Below are 16,126 nucleotides of genomic sequence, written 5' to 3'. Positions count from 1 at the left end.
ACAAGTTTGCATGCATGCTGCCTAAACATGAACTGTTCATATAATGACTGGAAATTATTGTTCAGAAGTTATCTGCCTGAAGCGTTTGCTCAGGGACTGGTGCCCTTGGCTCAACCACAATGCTCCTGCAGCAGAATCATTCTGAACAATGCTCATTTCAATCGCACTCTCTCCCTCGAGTCCTGCATAAGGGCTCTTATCCTTCATGTATTCAAAAGAAACGAGTGTTCAACGTCTAATAGTGAATTCAAGAATCGAATGTGAGTAAAATAGCAATGACTACCTGATTCTTATTCGAAATTTTGAACATTTTTGCAATGCGCTACTCTTTTTACATCTACTCCCTATTAGTTTTAATGCTGTTTTTTTTCCTATTTTTGTCTCATGTATATTTGGGTACACCAGGAGTGATAGATTTTCACTTTGCCAAGTGACTTCTGTTAAGATGAATGCTGATAACATGAACAAATTTTCACAATCCCTTTGAGTTTGTCGTAATGCGAGTCTGTTGTTCTTGACAGAACACTACTTTTATAAGATATCACTGCTTTTTTATTAATGTTGCTGAGCATGACAACAGCAAAAGGAAGGGGAGGCATTTACTGCTCACACCATAAAAAGCTGCAGCGTCCATTTCCCATGCATTTTTGCCAACATTTTCTGGGTCTTCATGAAGGTGGCACCACTTGTCCAATAGAGAAGGAAATCAGGCATTCTTAGTGGCTTTTAAATCTGATTTTTCACGGTATTCTTTAAATTACACGCATGCCAAATTAGTGTCTATAGTTGTGGACAAGTTGCCTCAAGATCCCGGGATATCTTCCTTGCTGTTCATGGTGGTGCCCACGTGAAGTCGTCTTGATGACGATTCCAATAAGTTTCTCCTAAATTTTTCTTACTCAGGGGAACAAATAAGATACCGCAGCAGGTGCACATTTAAATCGGACTGTTTTGTTGTCAACTTCAGCCATAGATGGTCGATATGTAATGTGCTGTTGACCTTGTTGACTTCGCATTGACATGACTCATTTTTGTATGCTAATTCATTTGCCCATTGAGGGGATATAGTGTGCAGTTGACTTGATCATTAAGATGTCCACCTAATTAAAGTGTGGTATAACTGAGGTGTATCCCATATGTGTGATAAGGAGCTGTAGCTTCACATTCCTCTATCACTTGATACATGAATTGACCACCATTCTTTTACTGCTTGCATTGTTTTGTACCAGGGGCGTAGCATGTCCTGGTGATGCTGTTGGTGTCCCATGTCAGAGTGTACCAAACCAACATGGAGAAGACTAGATGAAGTAAGTGGGAGAGTGTTTTTACATTTTGTGATCTCTTGCACATTCTTTTTTTTTCAGCAACCCTCAATCATTGAAGCATTATTAAAGTGGGGGCTGGAATAGTTAATAAGATGTACACGCTGATACACTAACCGAAAAATGCTTTTTAGATAGAGAGAATGCAGCGGATAAAGAAATGCATAATACAGTTGCCAAAATAAAGTTTGAGATGGAGCTTTAGATATTAAAAATTCGCATTTGCTCACATTAACTCTTTAAGACGCTGTGTACACAATTGTGTACGCCAAAGAAATGCGTCAACAGCAATAGCATTGATGAAAGTAACGGTACTTAAAATGTGTCGCATACGCCTGGAACTGTTCTGATTGGAATCGTGGGCAAGTTTGAATAATGGGCTCAAAATTTTTTAGTAAAACAAGTGGGAAGGTAGACAGATGGTTGTGCATACTTGCTCGGTGCGAGAATGTTTATGTAGTGGGTGTACACCTAAATCTTGTTATAACGAAGTTGAACGGGTGCCGAATTTTTTTCTTTAAAACCATTAGTTTGTTATAGCCACTGACTAATTATTATACAGCTAATTATTGTATGCGAGGGTGGCTCACTACAGGTAAGTCAACGCAGAAGTATTAGCTCCCGTCGCAGCCGAGAAGCAGCGTCTACAGTAAAGTGCTAATCAAAAAACTGGGATCAAACATAAAAACACGAGAACTGATTTTATTGTGCTCGACGCTAGCCGCGTAGCCTTCCATGTAGATGGCGCGAAAAAGTCTGTGATGCTTCGCTGCTGCATCTTCCTCAAGCAAAGGACGGCCTTCTCAGCACCAGCTGCTATCTTGAGACCATCTTTGCCATCTTCGTACCCGCCAAAGTCTCTGGCTTTTCTCTGGAGTAGTGCCCCACTCACAGGCAAATTAGCAGCCTGTGTATCCAAAAACCACTTGAACAGCGCCTCTTCCACTGCTTCAAAGGCAGGAGACCCAAGCTTCTTCCGCGTAGCTTTTTACGCCACGTGCAACAGTGCCAGTGATGACTTCCTTGCTGCGGAGAATTGTAGAAAATGTGCTTGGCGCGATGCCGAAGTCCTTGGCCACTTGGGTTTTCTTCGTCCCTGATGCAACAGCTCTAATTATGGCTGCCTTTTGATCCAGAGTGATAATTATGCGTTTTCGTTTCGAGCAGCTGCTACTGTCAGTCATTTTCCTGTCGTGTAACCAGCAACACGGCGTAAAAAGCAAACGGGCTGACCGACCTATGCCCACTTCCGAAACAAAGCAAACGAATGCGCACAGCATGCTAACAGAAGTTAGGCTTGGCCAGCTTGGCTTGGCATGGGGCGTTGCCGGTGCAGTGCAGCCGCGGGAGATTTAAACTGCTACCTTTAGAGACCCGCAAAGCATCGCTCATTTTAACAAATCAGTATCTTGTGTGCAAAGCAGGTGGGTAATTATCATTTTGGAGCAAAAATTTTTCGTAATATCCCTTGATTGGTATAAAACTTTTTTGTTAAAACCAAATTTTAAACACATGGTTTTTATGGGGACTTTCAAGGGGAATTAAGATTCTTTCGTTATATCCATTATTTTGCTATGACGAGATTTAAGTGTACTCGTTTCATTGTTCTTCGCAATGTGTTACATCAGGCATATTTCAAGTGCTGGATAGGTGCTTTTCAAGCCTGATAGACATGAAATAGCTGACGTTATCATACGTAATGTTCCTATAGTGAGTTTTCACATGGAGCCGATGTTCTGTAAATATGACAAAACTCACTAAAGAATTGAAAATTCTTAACCTGTTCTGTAGCTGTATGCTTTTTATGATTCTCAATATGCAAGAAAAGTGGTGAAAATAAGTTTGCAGTCAAAAAAGTTATTGGTGTCTAAAGGAGTTAAAAAAATATGTAGTGAGCTAACAAATTTAATAGACCACGATTGTCATGATCGCAAGTTCACCTAATGAACACCTAATGCACTGAATAATCCCAGCCTTTAGAGGCACAAGGCAACTAAGAATTGAAAAAAAAAATTTTGTTGCACCAGATGTATTCGACTTCGTTTCCATGACTGATTAAGGCAGTAGGTAAGCATGCATATGATCGTCATCACCCTATATTTATGTCCACTGCAGGATGAAGGCCTTTCTCTGCAATCTCCAATTGCCCCTGTCTTGCACTTATTCCAACTTGCGCCTGCAAATTTCCAAACTTCATCACCCCACTTAGTTTTCTGCATGCCGCCCTCGACTACACTTCCCTTCTCTTGGTATCCATTCTGTAACTCTAATGGTCCACCGGTTATCTATCCGACGCATTACATGGCCTACCTAGCTCCATTTTCACCCTTAATGTCAATTAGAATATCGGCTATCCCCGTTTCCTTTCTGATCCACACCACTCTCTTCCTATCTCTTAACCATGGGCCTAACATGTTTTGTTCCATCGCTCTTTGTGCGGTCCTTAACTTGTTCTCGACCTTCTTTGTTAACCTCCAAGTTTCTCCCCATATGTTAGCACAGGTAGAATGCAATGATGGTACACTTTTCTTTTCAACGACAGTGATAAGCTCCCAGTCAAGATTTGGCAAAGCTTGCCGTACGCACTCCAACTCAATTTTATTCTGAAAATTTCCTTTTCATGATCAGGGTCCCCTGTGAGTAATTGACCTAGATAAACTTACTCCTTTACAGTCTCTAAAAACCGACAGGTGATGGTGAATTCTTGTTCCCTTGCCAGGCTATTGAACATTATCTTTGTCCTCTGCATATTAATCTTCAACCCCACTCTTACACTTTCTTAGTTAAAGTCCTCAATCATTTGTTGCAGTTTGTCCCCATTGTTGCTGAATAGGACAATGTCATCTGCAAGGTTGCCAAGATATTTGCCGTTGATCCTCATATGATATGATGCATATGATGTCATTGGGTAAATATTGGTGATACAAACTACGTTGGCCTTAGCACATCTTTTCCCTCACCAGCAGGTGGTCTTAAATACAGCTGGTCAGAAAGTTTGCAGTTGTACCAATAATACAGTTGTATAAGTATATATAGCAAAACAACTGTACTAAGTGTGGTGTGCTTTTATTAGTGCTTTTGTGCCACCAGTGATTGAACGCTTGTGAACCCACAAAACGGCAGTTTTACAGTGCTGCAGTAGCCAGCTTCATGATGTATCGAGTAGGAATTGTAAGTTATCTATAAAAATTTTTTATGATGGGTAAGATTTCGTGCTGCTGTGAGCTGGTGAGCACCGTCAGCCATCAATCATGGCAGATGCTGTTCGAGTCATTGCAAGCATCATCACAAAAAATAGGCACTTTGTGGCATTTGATACTGTGTTTTTGTGTGCAGACACCAAACCTGCGGATAGCCTATTGGATGGTGGCATTGGTGTCCATAGTCTTGGTGCCTAGCCAGAGCAGCGCCCAGTGTACGTAGCCAACCCATCTTGGCACATGGTGCTGCCTCAGCTTCCCGAGGAACGTGTTCTGCAATTATTCATAGAATGTGGTTTATTTTGAAGCTCTACGGCTGATCCCAAACTTCAAGTCTGCTATACATATAAGGTATTTCTGCTATTGCTTTTTTACTGCTCAGTGTATGCCACAATGTGCACCACAGGCGTTGTGTCACCTTAACTTGTGTTCATAAGAAAAGTCGAAAAGCTGTTGTACTACATCCATGTTTATCCGTTACCAAAACGGCGTCGATGATGTGCATGTAGCGTATAATGCTAATGGCATGTATAGAGGTACGTATCTAACATGAATGGGTTTTATGCTGAATTTGACGACTGATTTCCAGCAACGAATGTTCACATTGTCAGCTCCGGCGCTGCCATCTAGGAACGGTGAAGCGAAAGAAGTACTGCATCGTGGCACTAACGAGCGCCGACAGGGAGTGCTTCGGTAGTCGCAGTGCAGTGGAGGCTCCAACCTGGTACAGCTATAGAATGAGGAACCAAGTGTAGCCTCGTGCATAGAGTTTCATACAATAATTATACAATAAATAAACATGCAATAGAAAACATTATTACAATTGTCCGATGGCAGGATTCGAACCCAGAACCTCTAGTACAGAAACCCAATATTCAAACCATTACACCACGGACGCATGCAATGCATCCACAATCGGCATAAAACACCCTTAGGAATTTATCGCAGGCAAGCCAGTGCATTGAGAGGCTTGGCACGTTTCAATTTGGCCACCTTGACAAGCTGAACCATTATATTTAGTAGCGATTGTATGTGCGTTTGCAGCGTCTTCTGCACTTCTAAAAGTATACAGTCAGCTAAGGCGTTGCGCTGCTGAGCACGAGGTCGCGGGATCGAATCCCGGCCCCAGCGGCCGCATTTCGATGGAGGCGAAATGCAAAAACGCCCGTGTGCTTGCGTTGTAGTGCACGTTAAAGAACCCCAGGTGGTCAAAATTAATCCGGAGCCCTCCACTACGGCGTGCCTCATAATCAGAACTGGTTTTGGCACGTAAAACCCCAGAAAGAAGAACTTCTAAAAGTATAGATTGCTCTAAAATTTACGGCAATGAAGGCATATAATGTGCAACAAATAAAGCCACAAGAACGTCTAAATCCACAAGCAGGACGATCAGACAAATCCATGTACATCTGTGGCCTCGTGTAGGCTGTCAACATCGAATTAGCCTGTGGCGCATCGCCTACGGATTGCGGCTTCAACATGCATTAGCAGTGCATTGCTTACTGCTTTGCTTGCAATGGCACCACCTAGGAGAGAGAGAGAAAAAACATTTATTTGGACCATGGAAGTCGTTTCTCTAGAGGTCAAGTGAGTGGTGTCCTAATTCCAGGACTCCACTGGCCATGGCTGCTCGATGAACTTGCTGGACAAGCGCTTTTTGGCCCGCCAGGGTATCACCGGTCAGCTGTACCTCCCACCGCTCAAATAACGTGCTAGGCGTCTATACGGGCTGAGGTTTGCCCCTGCACCTCCATAAGATGTGGAAAAGTGTAGGGTGTGTGTCCCCGCACCAGGGGCAGATGCCGCGATATGTTTGTGGGTACATTTTGCTGTATCTCTGTAGGTTTGGAAATGTGTTAGTTTGGATAAGTCTGAAAGCTACTGCCTCTTTCCTGCTGAGCTTTTTGTGAGGGGGAGGATAAATCCTGCTGCTGAGCCGCTGGATGTCAAGACGGTCGCAGTAATTGGGTGGCAGGGGCAAGAAGGTAAAAGGTGGGAATTAATGGGATGATTGGTTTTGCCCCGCTCTGTTGATTAGCGCTTGAGCTAAGGCGTTTGCCCTTTCGTTCCCCTCCAGTCTCGCGTGGCCCAGCGCCCACGTGATTAGATAGGATTCTAGCAGCCTTGAGCCTAGAATCTGAGCCACCAGCAGTGGTGTTCATCCGTTGGTAAAGTTACGGTAGGTCTGTTGCGAGTCGGTAGCGACATGAACTACCCTGCCCACCCTGTCTTGTTGCTTTATTACTTGCGCTGTGGCTATGGTCTCAGCCGCAGTTGGGGTCTCTGCCCTGACGGACACCACGAGGGCCCAGTTGTCTCTCCTGTTCATGACGGCTACCACGAAGAGGCCCCCTTCAGAGTATGCCGTGTCCACATACGTTATGTACGGGTCACCCTTGAATCGGTGCTGTCTCGACGCAAGCCACCTAAGGCAACTGCTGCTCTAAAAGCCGCAGAAATGCAACGACGTCGCTGGGCAAATCTTGCTTTGCTCTTGCGAGAGGCATGCCAGTGTGAAGCAGAATGCCTTTGCGCATTCGCGGCACACACTGCGAACTCTGCCACTCGCATTCCTGAAGCTGAGCGCATCTCAACTCAACCGGCTGCCCAAGACACTATGGAGCCGGACTAAAATGCTCGCACCTTTGGTGAAGCCACTCATCAGGACGGCGCTCGCCAAGAGGATACCACCGCACTAAGCAAAGTTGCAACATGGTCGCAGGCCTGTAAATTGTGCGCCTCGCGCTACAGTGGACCGTGAGTTCACGAAGCAAACATGCAACAGCTTCTCACTTTCGTGCTTTACCGATTCCTGTGAAAGAGGGATCAACCATAATTTTAGTTTTTTTGGCACAGCAGTTTTAAAAGACTATGGAGGCATCCGTTTTGTTACTGAATACGTGTAAAGAATTTCTCTGATATGGAATTTCTCTCATATCAAACAGCTAAGCAAAGTAGGTGAAATTGATTTCTCATCTGAGAATTTTTTTCATTCCTGTGATTGTCGCCAAAGTTTGCGACAGTACAGTTGTCCATAGGCTGTAGTGTGGGTCACTGTTTTCACTGGAGCTCCAAGCATAAGACACTGATAAAAGCTATATTGATTTGTAGAGCTTCAACAGCTGCAACATTGTGGGAACATAACAAGGTCAACAGATAGCATTTATTTTGCACAGTGACAAATGTGTACTCTGGATTTGGAAGCACCTGTTATGTGATGTCTTACTGCACTTGCCAAGAGTAACTCAAGCATGGCTTTATGAGTTAACTACACTACCATGTGACTATATAAGATCAGATGACGCATGATACACTTGTACATGAACGCATCATGCTTTCAAGATTTTGCAAAAGGATGCAGGAGCGCGTAAAAATTTTAGAAACACTGCATGTTTTTGGTATTGTGCTGCATTGTGTGTTGAAGCATCTGGTAGCAGGAACTGTAAATGCAAATCACAAATCACTTGTGATAGAGGCATCGGCTGGGTGAGGGGTATAACAATAGGCCATCCATGATGTTTTGACGCCTGCGCTAAGGCACAGCTGGTGGGAAACTGCCACGCACATGGAGCCAAACCACCATGCACATGGAGCCGAAAGTTGTTCTACGTGTCGTTTTGTCGACAGACACGATCTGCCAGAACTTTGTAAAGAAATAATGAGTTGGTGCACTTACTCTATTATTTTTATTACCCCTCTTATTTTCTGTCCCAACCCATCCTTGGCATCTTCCTCATCTTCATGGAGGATCCACTTCTCTTGATTCGGGCGCTCCACACTCTTTGCAGCTTTTTCTACCCTCTTGGAGTAACATGGAAGCATGTTGCCTATTGCACTTGATTCGATGTTCTTCCCTGGCACATCATAGTAAATTGCTTTTAAGACGGCTTGTTTTACTGTTTTGATCAGCCGTGTAGGTTCTGACAAACGCTGACCTAAAGCTGTTCAATCCTTTGCATACAAGGACCAAATGCCCTGGTTCGCTGTTTGGCGTCGTAACACCTATTTATTATGAATGGTGCTATTGTAGCTATTTCTTTTTGTTCGCACATACTTTGACAATGACATTGTTGACTTTACCATGGACATCATACACCGGTAGCTGTGGGCTGGTACCAGGCAGCAAAATGCGGTAGTGCATCCAAGGCCAGCCCTGTGACAGTGGTTGTGATGCTAGGCAACAGCTTCCAGAGCACATTTCCAGTCATTGAGAAAGTTTGAAATAATACTATGTCTTTCACTTGTGTATCAACGGCTCGCCAGAGTGTTGCTCTCATGATGCTATATTAGGTAGTCTAATGCAAGGTGATTCCTTTTAAGCATTAGTCTTCATTACTTCATTCCTCAATTTTGTGGCATCCATAGCAACAGAGAGACAAGAGAGGTTCCAGAAGGTGCTTCCATCGGTAGAAAGGCATGTGCTGTTGCGTGCACTTCCATCAATGAAAGAGGAGTGTTCAGTGACATGACACAAAGCTGTTTTCTGTAACACCACCAGATGCTGTTGCCTTTTGTGCATCACAGGCAACAAAACTCGACCATTGTGCCCGTCATCCCATCGACGTCATTTCAACGTAATCATGCTGTCGTTATTCAGTCGTGATTATGATGCTGTTGTCAAGGCATCATTGTCGTACAGTCATTGTCATGCAGTTCTTTTTTTCATACTGTTGTTGAAACGCCATCATGGTAGTTTAACCGTCATCAATCCAGCTTTGTCATCCAATTCCCATGCTGTCATCACTCCATCGTCCTGTCGTCACGCTCTCATCGTACCGTCGTGATCACTTCAGAATCATCATTGCATCATCATCACGCATTCGCGCATTTGTTGCTATACTGTCATGATGCTGTTGTGATCGTTCTATTGCCGTCATTCCAGATTTGTCATAGAATTCTCATACTTTCATTGCATCATCGTTTTCTTACGGTCATCGTTAGAGTCGTTAGGCCATCTTCATCATGCAATCATCCCATTGTCGCCATCCCACCCTCATTATACCTCCTTCGATGTTCCCTCAACATCATTCTATCGTAATCTGTCATCATTCAAGCGTGAATATGATGCCGTTGTCATGTGATCTGTCATTTCTTCGCTGTCACACAGTTGTCGTTATGCATTCGCTGTCATTCTGTGGTGGTGATGCCATCGTCATCTCATCTTTGTCATACAATTCTCATCATGCCATCATCATCATACAGTCGCCATCATACAATTGTCGTCCGATTGTCCTCATGGCGTTTTCACGCGGTCGGCGTTATACTATCATCATCCTATTCTCGTCATGCTGTCATAATACTGCCCTAGGCTGTGCCAGTGTAGGTTTGGAAAGCTACCTAGCTTTGGAGAGGAGCGTAATTATTTAAATGAGAACTCTAAAACATCCTCTAACAGAAATGTCATAAAGGAAGCAGGACCTTCACACCCTAAAGTGATTTGGTGAGTTTTAGATCGGGAGCGAATATACCTAGCCTGCACCATAGCTGTCACTTAAACAGGCACATAAAGCACTCGTCACCGCCCTGTGAATTTTCTTTCTCTGCCGAAGTTCTTAGCCTTTCACTTCTTAATGCTAAAGTGATGTCAGGCAGTGACTTTTGTATTTTGAACCATTTCTCATTATCTGAGTGAAATTGCAGCCTTGGAGTCTTCATTTTCTGGTTCACTGCTGCATTTATGTACATTGGTCAATAGGAAAATAAGAAGATTGTATTTTATTATGCACACAATCACTTTTCTTATGTTTATATATCTATATTGAAACTGTTAGTGGAAAGGCCGACACATGGTGGGATGATCATTAAAATGATCTACGAAAACTTGCTACACAGACGTATGCAAAGTGAATCAGAAAGCATAAGAAACACCTCTGTTTAACCAGAGCAATATTGGCACATGAGTATTCGCGAAGGCAAAATTAGTGTCTTCAATTGATTACAGAACAACCGACTCCAAACAACATTCTTGACAGCTATGCATGTTCACAGATAAGAGTACAATATATTTCTAATCACATCTCCACATTGCACATGTCTACACTGAGATAGCACCAGGCTGAAGTATTCTAACACGTTGTGTCATTTAACATGGTGCCTGCATGGCTACACCATAAAACTTATCACATTAAAGCTGTACTTGAGGTGTAATAGGCCAGTACTAATTTTTCAAACTGCTCTGAGGATTCAATTTTATTAGTATTATGTAGCAGGAAAGAAGATGTAATTAAATGTGTGCATCTTTACTGGTGTGTGCATTTATTGGTCGAAATGGCTAGATCTAACAGACACACATCCTTTTCTGGTTTATACATACCTTTGTGTGTTCAAATTAAACCATACATATTTCTTTAAATCTATTATATTTCATTCAGAGCCAAGAAGTTGGAACTGCTGTTGTCTCGCTAAAAATTTTCGTCTTTATGGCCTATCATGGGGATTTTATGCTGCATCACTTGCACCACGGCAGACGTAATGTTTGCACTGAATCGGAAGGAGCTGAAGAATTGCTGCTGTCAAACTTTCATGGCATCTTCAGCAAGTAATCCTGCTGCATTTGTGACTGACTTGGTAGCAGCCTAAATGAGGAACTCCATTGAGTTGGTGCTGGGTTCCAAGCCATCTGGCTATTCAATATTGATCTATTAGCTGTGGACGCATTCGCGTTCATCCTAGTGTCACCAGGTTCTAGGGTGAACCTTAAGTTGTAGTGGCTGCACTAAAAAGCTAAAGACCAGTGAAGTGGTCTGACTACCGGACCATTTTACAGCGAAGCTGTATATGGCTAAGATGCAGCGTTTCGTGGCGTGTGCGTGCAGAAACCATCATTACCAGCAATGGCTCGAGCGTCGGCGTCTTGCACAGCTGGCTCGTTGGCCTCCCTCGGCGCAACAGCGCGAACGCGCTCATGCGTTCGTCATTGTCATCTTCTTCCACAGCTGGCTTCGTTGTCGCTTGTCGTTCCAGCGTAGAATTTCACTTCTCGTCTGTTGTCGTAATGGGGAGACATTTACGGGGCAAGTGCCATTCATTGTCTTGCGTGATGGACGAATTTAATGAGAGGTGACATGCGAATGTGTGTGCATGCCGATCGTCACGTCACGATGACCCCCAATCAGAACAATAAATATGTTCAGACCTGTGTTCAAAATTCTTTGTCACGTTTGTGTCGTGCGCTAAACACCTTTGCTGATCATCCACTTTTACAGAGTGCAATGGCTTACGAATTTTTTATTGATCTTCCTCTTCTCTGCTTCCACCCCCAGTCTTGGCCAACTTCCTCACCTTCATAGAGGCCCCATTTGTCCTGACCTGAACACTTCACAGCATTGGACAACCTCGCTGGAGGAAAGTGGAAGAGAAAATATCAAGAGGTAAGAACACTGGACTGCATCAAATAATGAAAAGACTAATCAATAAGCAATAAAGCAAGGAAGCTTTACTGAGATCACTGGAAAAATATTATAGAGAAGAAGCAAATAGCAGATAGTGAGAGTAGAATGAATATAGTTTACAAATGAAGAGGAGATAAAACCATCATTAAGTTGTGCAGGCTTATGAAGGTATTGTCAGTAGTATACAGGTTAACAATGCAAGCCATAAATTTGAAAATTAAGTATGGGCAGAACATGAGCAGACAGTGGGAGAACTGCAGAACAGGCCTACAAGCATCATATCAGGCAGGCCTATTGACAAGCTATTTGTAATTGCACTACCTATACAAATTGCAGGAACAGAGAACAGACTTCCATAGTTAGTTTTTCTAGATACAAGTGGTGTGTGTGACAACCTAAACGGAAATTTGGCGGAATTTCTTATTGATGAAAGTCTGGGGAAAGATAATGGTAACAAAGGAAATATATGAGAATAATAAATACAGATAGCATGGGAACAGTCTCCATAGTGGGGAGATAGTTGACATCTAGAAAAGGGAGGGGGGGGGGGGGGCTTGAGCCATGGTTCCTATTATCACCTTGGGTCTTTATAATACACAAGATAGGCATAGAAAGGAGCTTAGGGTCAAATACGTTAGATTATAAATTCTCGTATAAGCATGATGGCGTGGAATTACAGCAACACCTTCCACATTTTATGTATACAAGTGACATTGTTTTGTTTGCGGAGTCAGACATATATTCATATTTAGGCAGATATTTGCGAACTTGAAACAAGGAGTTAGGTTCAGTGAAAAGAAATTGGGCCTTGTGGTGTTAATGGCACTTTTGATCAGACGGTTACCATATTGGAAAATGAAACACAAGTTTGAAGAATACATATACCTAGTAGCATAAATTAAAGAAAGAATTATGTTGAAAGACGTGGACAAGTACTTGAAGTAAAAGGTAACAGAAATGCTGACATAATGAAACAGCGCTGTGTGGGTGCAAGTATCAGGAAGTGCCAAGCGTGTAGAAATGAGTTATTGTTCCTGGCACTATATATGAAACTCAGTGTTGCATTTCAAATTCGTATTGCAAGCATGAATGATGAATCAAAAATAAAGCTGGCAGATCCCACGCCCTGTGGGAATCAACGTTATGCAAAGCAGTGTGTGGGGAACCTTCTAATTTAACGAAAGGACCATGAGAGCACCAAGATGTAGAGGGCTGTGTCATGTCATGAGCCCTCAGTAGTCCCTTTAGCTATGCCTAAGAGACCCTAAGGCGAAAGCCTTAGTCATGCTGATGACTATGACTTTTACCATCAAACTTTAGTCTTTTCCTTCACTTAGTACCACAACCGAACCCATTCCATTGGTTTTTCAGTTTTCATCTTTTTCGCTGAGTCATGGTCATGACTATGGCTTCTACCACCATCCTTTAGTGTTTCCTTCAATTAGTACCCATCAGCATCATCAGCAGCCTATATTTATGTCCAGTGCAGGACGAAGGCCTTTCCCTGTGATCTCCAATTACCCCTGTCTTGCACTAGCTGATTCCAACTTGCACCTGCAAATTTCCTAACTTCATCACACCACCTAGTTTTCTGCTGTCCTAGACTGCACTTCCCTTCTCTTGGTATCCATTTTGTAACTCTAATGGTCCACCGGTTACCCATCCTACGCATTACATGGCCTGCCCAGCTCCATTTTTTCTGCTTAATGTCAACTAGTATATCGGCTATCCTTTGTCCAAACCCATTTCAGTGGTTTATAAGTGTTAATCGTTTTTGGCTGTGTCACTGTCATGGCTATGACTTCTACGATCATCCTTTAGTGTTTCGTTCACTTAGTGCCCACGTCCGAACCGATTCCTATAGGTTTTGAGTGTTAATCTTTTTTTGCTAAGTCACTGTCATTTTTGCTGAGTCATGACTATGACTTCTACCATCATCCTTTAGTGTTTCCTTCACTTAGTACCCACACCCGAAACCATTTCAGTGGTTTTTGAGTGTTAATCTTTTTTCACTGGGTCATTGTGATGACCTACATGACACTCATGTCATGACATTTATGTCATGGCCTTTCATTTATGTTCGTCATAGACTCTTGTCATACCATGCCAATTTTGGTACATACCAAGGTAACGAAACTACCATGAGACCACCAAGACATCAGCGGCTGTTTCATGACCTATATGACACGCATGTCATGACTTATCATTTATGTTCGTCATGCACTCTTGTCATACTATGCCAGTTTTGTTAGGTACCAAATTAACGAAACTACCATGAGAGCACAAAGTCGTAGGTGGCTAGATAGATCTATATATACATACTGTCAAAGTGGCAAATGTTCGCCGAGAAATGCTTCGCATTTAATAGTTATGTGGAGGCTACCTTTAAGGGTGCATGAAAAAACCACTAATGGGACCGTACAGGAAGACATGGGCTGGGCATATTAGACAGGCACAATGGAGGGACGAGCACTGGAGTTTTATCAAAGAGCAAAAATTGAAATCTAGAGAGAGAACGCTTGCAGCAACTGAAGGGGCAGTGCACTGCTGTTCAAAGCCAGATGAATATGTCTGAGACATGCCTTATGAAAGAAAATTTGCTGATGACACCTATACATGAAGAGCATGTGAAAAAAGCATAGAAGCCACTGAACTTATTTTGTTGGGACATGCATGGCAGTACCCATCCAGAGGTAAATGCGGCCTTAGTTATTATGCCCGAGGCCTTGGGCTTAAGAGATAATAGAGGAAAGGTAAATTAATCGTCGATGGAGAATAGTAAAAGATGGCTAAATTATTTGTGGTGTAAGGGCAGGGAACAGGCAGAATGAAAACCCATAAGTTCTTATAGGACAGGAAATATAATACAGGACAGGATATAATTTAGGACAGGACCAGGTTAAGTGGTTTCTGAACATAAACCAGTGAATCGGTAAGGGCCAATTATAAGCGCATAAGAAAAGTAAAGATAGTGAGTTTGTTAGCATCAGCCACTTTGCTGTTTCAACGGGGATGCTGCTAATATCAATCCATTAATCCTTGCCTCCATGGGCACTTTTGTGTGAAGCCAAATTGTGTCATGAATAGCACTAGAGCAAAAGGACATGTTTACTACAACACAGATGAAACACAGAGAGGAAAAAAGTGATGGGAGTGGTAACTTGCTGCTTTAAAAAAACGACCGAGGTTATAGTTACACTATTCAGTCATTTGATGAGCGAGGCATCTAACAGTCATCGGCTTCTCAGTGTGGCCTCAAGTTTTGCTGCTTAATGATTGGATTCACATCATATATTTCTCAAATGTTTTGGGTTTGTTGGCTGAGAAGGTAAAGACTGCACAACACCTTGCTCTGAAGCTATGCCCTCGGTTGTCATTTTACAGCTGCAAGTTACTGCCCGTGTAATTTTTCTTTCATTCTATGTTTCTGTAGTAAGCATGACCTTTAGTAAAGACCCAACTAGGCCCAGAACAAGTTCTTAAATGGTAGGTAGTTTGGAAGCTTTCTTTTTTAGATCATTTTATCTCATGCTTTGTTTTGGAGCTCTTTATAATGTTATAATTTTGAATCTTTATTAAAAATGGCTAGACTGAACTCTGAGCCAATCCTTTAAAGGCGCCTTGAAACACCCCTTGGGCTTGGTGAAATGTAGCATACACTGCTGTGGACATCTGAGCCAAGTTTTGCTGTCCATGGTGCGTGGAGCTTGCAAGCGGAGCGCGAAGTTACTTTTCTCTTGAACACTCTCATTTCAATAGAAGCCATGATCCTCATTTTCTTCTGTGTGCTTTATTACGTAATAAAGCACATTCCAATATGCGGCTGCTATTGGTCGCTGTGGTCGGCTACAGCACGGCTGCCGTGGGGTGCCGCCACAAGTCCACTGGCTGCTTCGCTGTGGACAACCTTTGACTTACGTTTAGCGCGTCGTAGGCACCAAAATCGGAAGTCGTGGCTTCTACATTAACATCCAAAATAAAATTTGCACTGCGCGCCACGGTGACATTTCGAAGGTGCAGCGTTATGGCCCCGCCCCACTCTGCCGTAGCCTTCGCAGTGCAAGGCATTGCGCAGGGAAGGGGAGCATAGGGGAGGCCGTGTTTGATTGCCAATAACTCTGCTTCTGCTGAACGCAATGAAGTACTTTTTGCGGCAAAGTATTTCTGAAATAGCCTATTTTCAGTCCAAATGTCTTTCTCTACTTCGATAAAA

At 43.0% G+C, this 16,126-nt stretch overlaps 1 protein-coding gene across 5 annotated transcripts in view; it reads left to right on the top strand.

The window, feature by feature from the left end:
* The window catches only part of LOC119463434 (protein enabled homolog), a 56,766-nt gene that overhangs the window by 31,965 nt on the left and 8,675 nt on the right, over positions 1-16,126 (top strand). For 3 of the 5 annotated variants that reach the window (XR_007463483.1, XR_007463484.1, XM_037724280.2), the window contains exons 2-4: positions 1,230-1,307; positions 4,659-4,873; positions 11,785-11,892. The gene's annotated coding sequence lies outside the window, so the exon portion shown is untranslated. The remainder of the gene's footprint in view (positions 1-1,229; positions 1,308-4,658; positions 4,874-11,784; positions 11,893-16,126) is intronic. The other 2 variants (XM_049656196.1, XM_049656197.1) reach the window with 2 other exon arrangements.

Source organism: Dermacentor silvarum, chromosome 9, assembly GCF_013339745.2.
Source record: "Dermacentor silvarum isolate Dsil-2018 chromosome 9, BIME_Dsil_1.4, whole genome shotgun sequence".
Lineage (NCBI taxonomy): Eukaryota > Metazoa > Arthropoda > Arachnida > Ixodida > Ixodidae > Dermacentor > Dermacentor silvarum.
The sequence above is the reverse complement of the archived record's forward strand: the minus strand, read 5'-3'. Positions and strand labels throughout refer to the sequence as shown.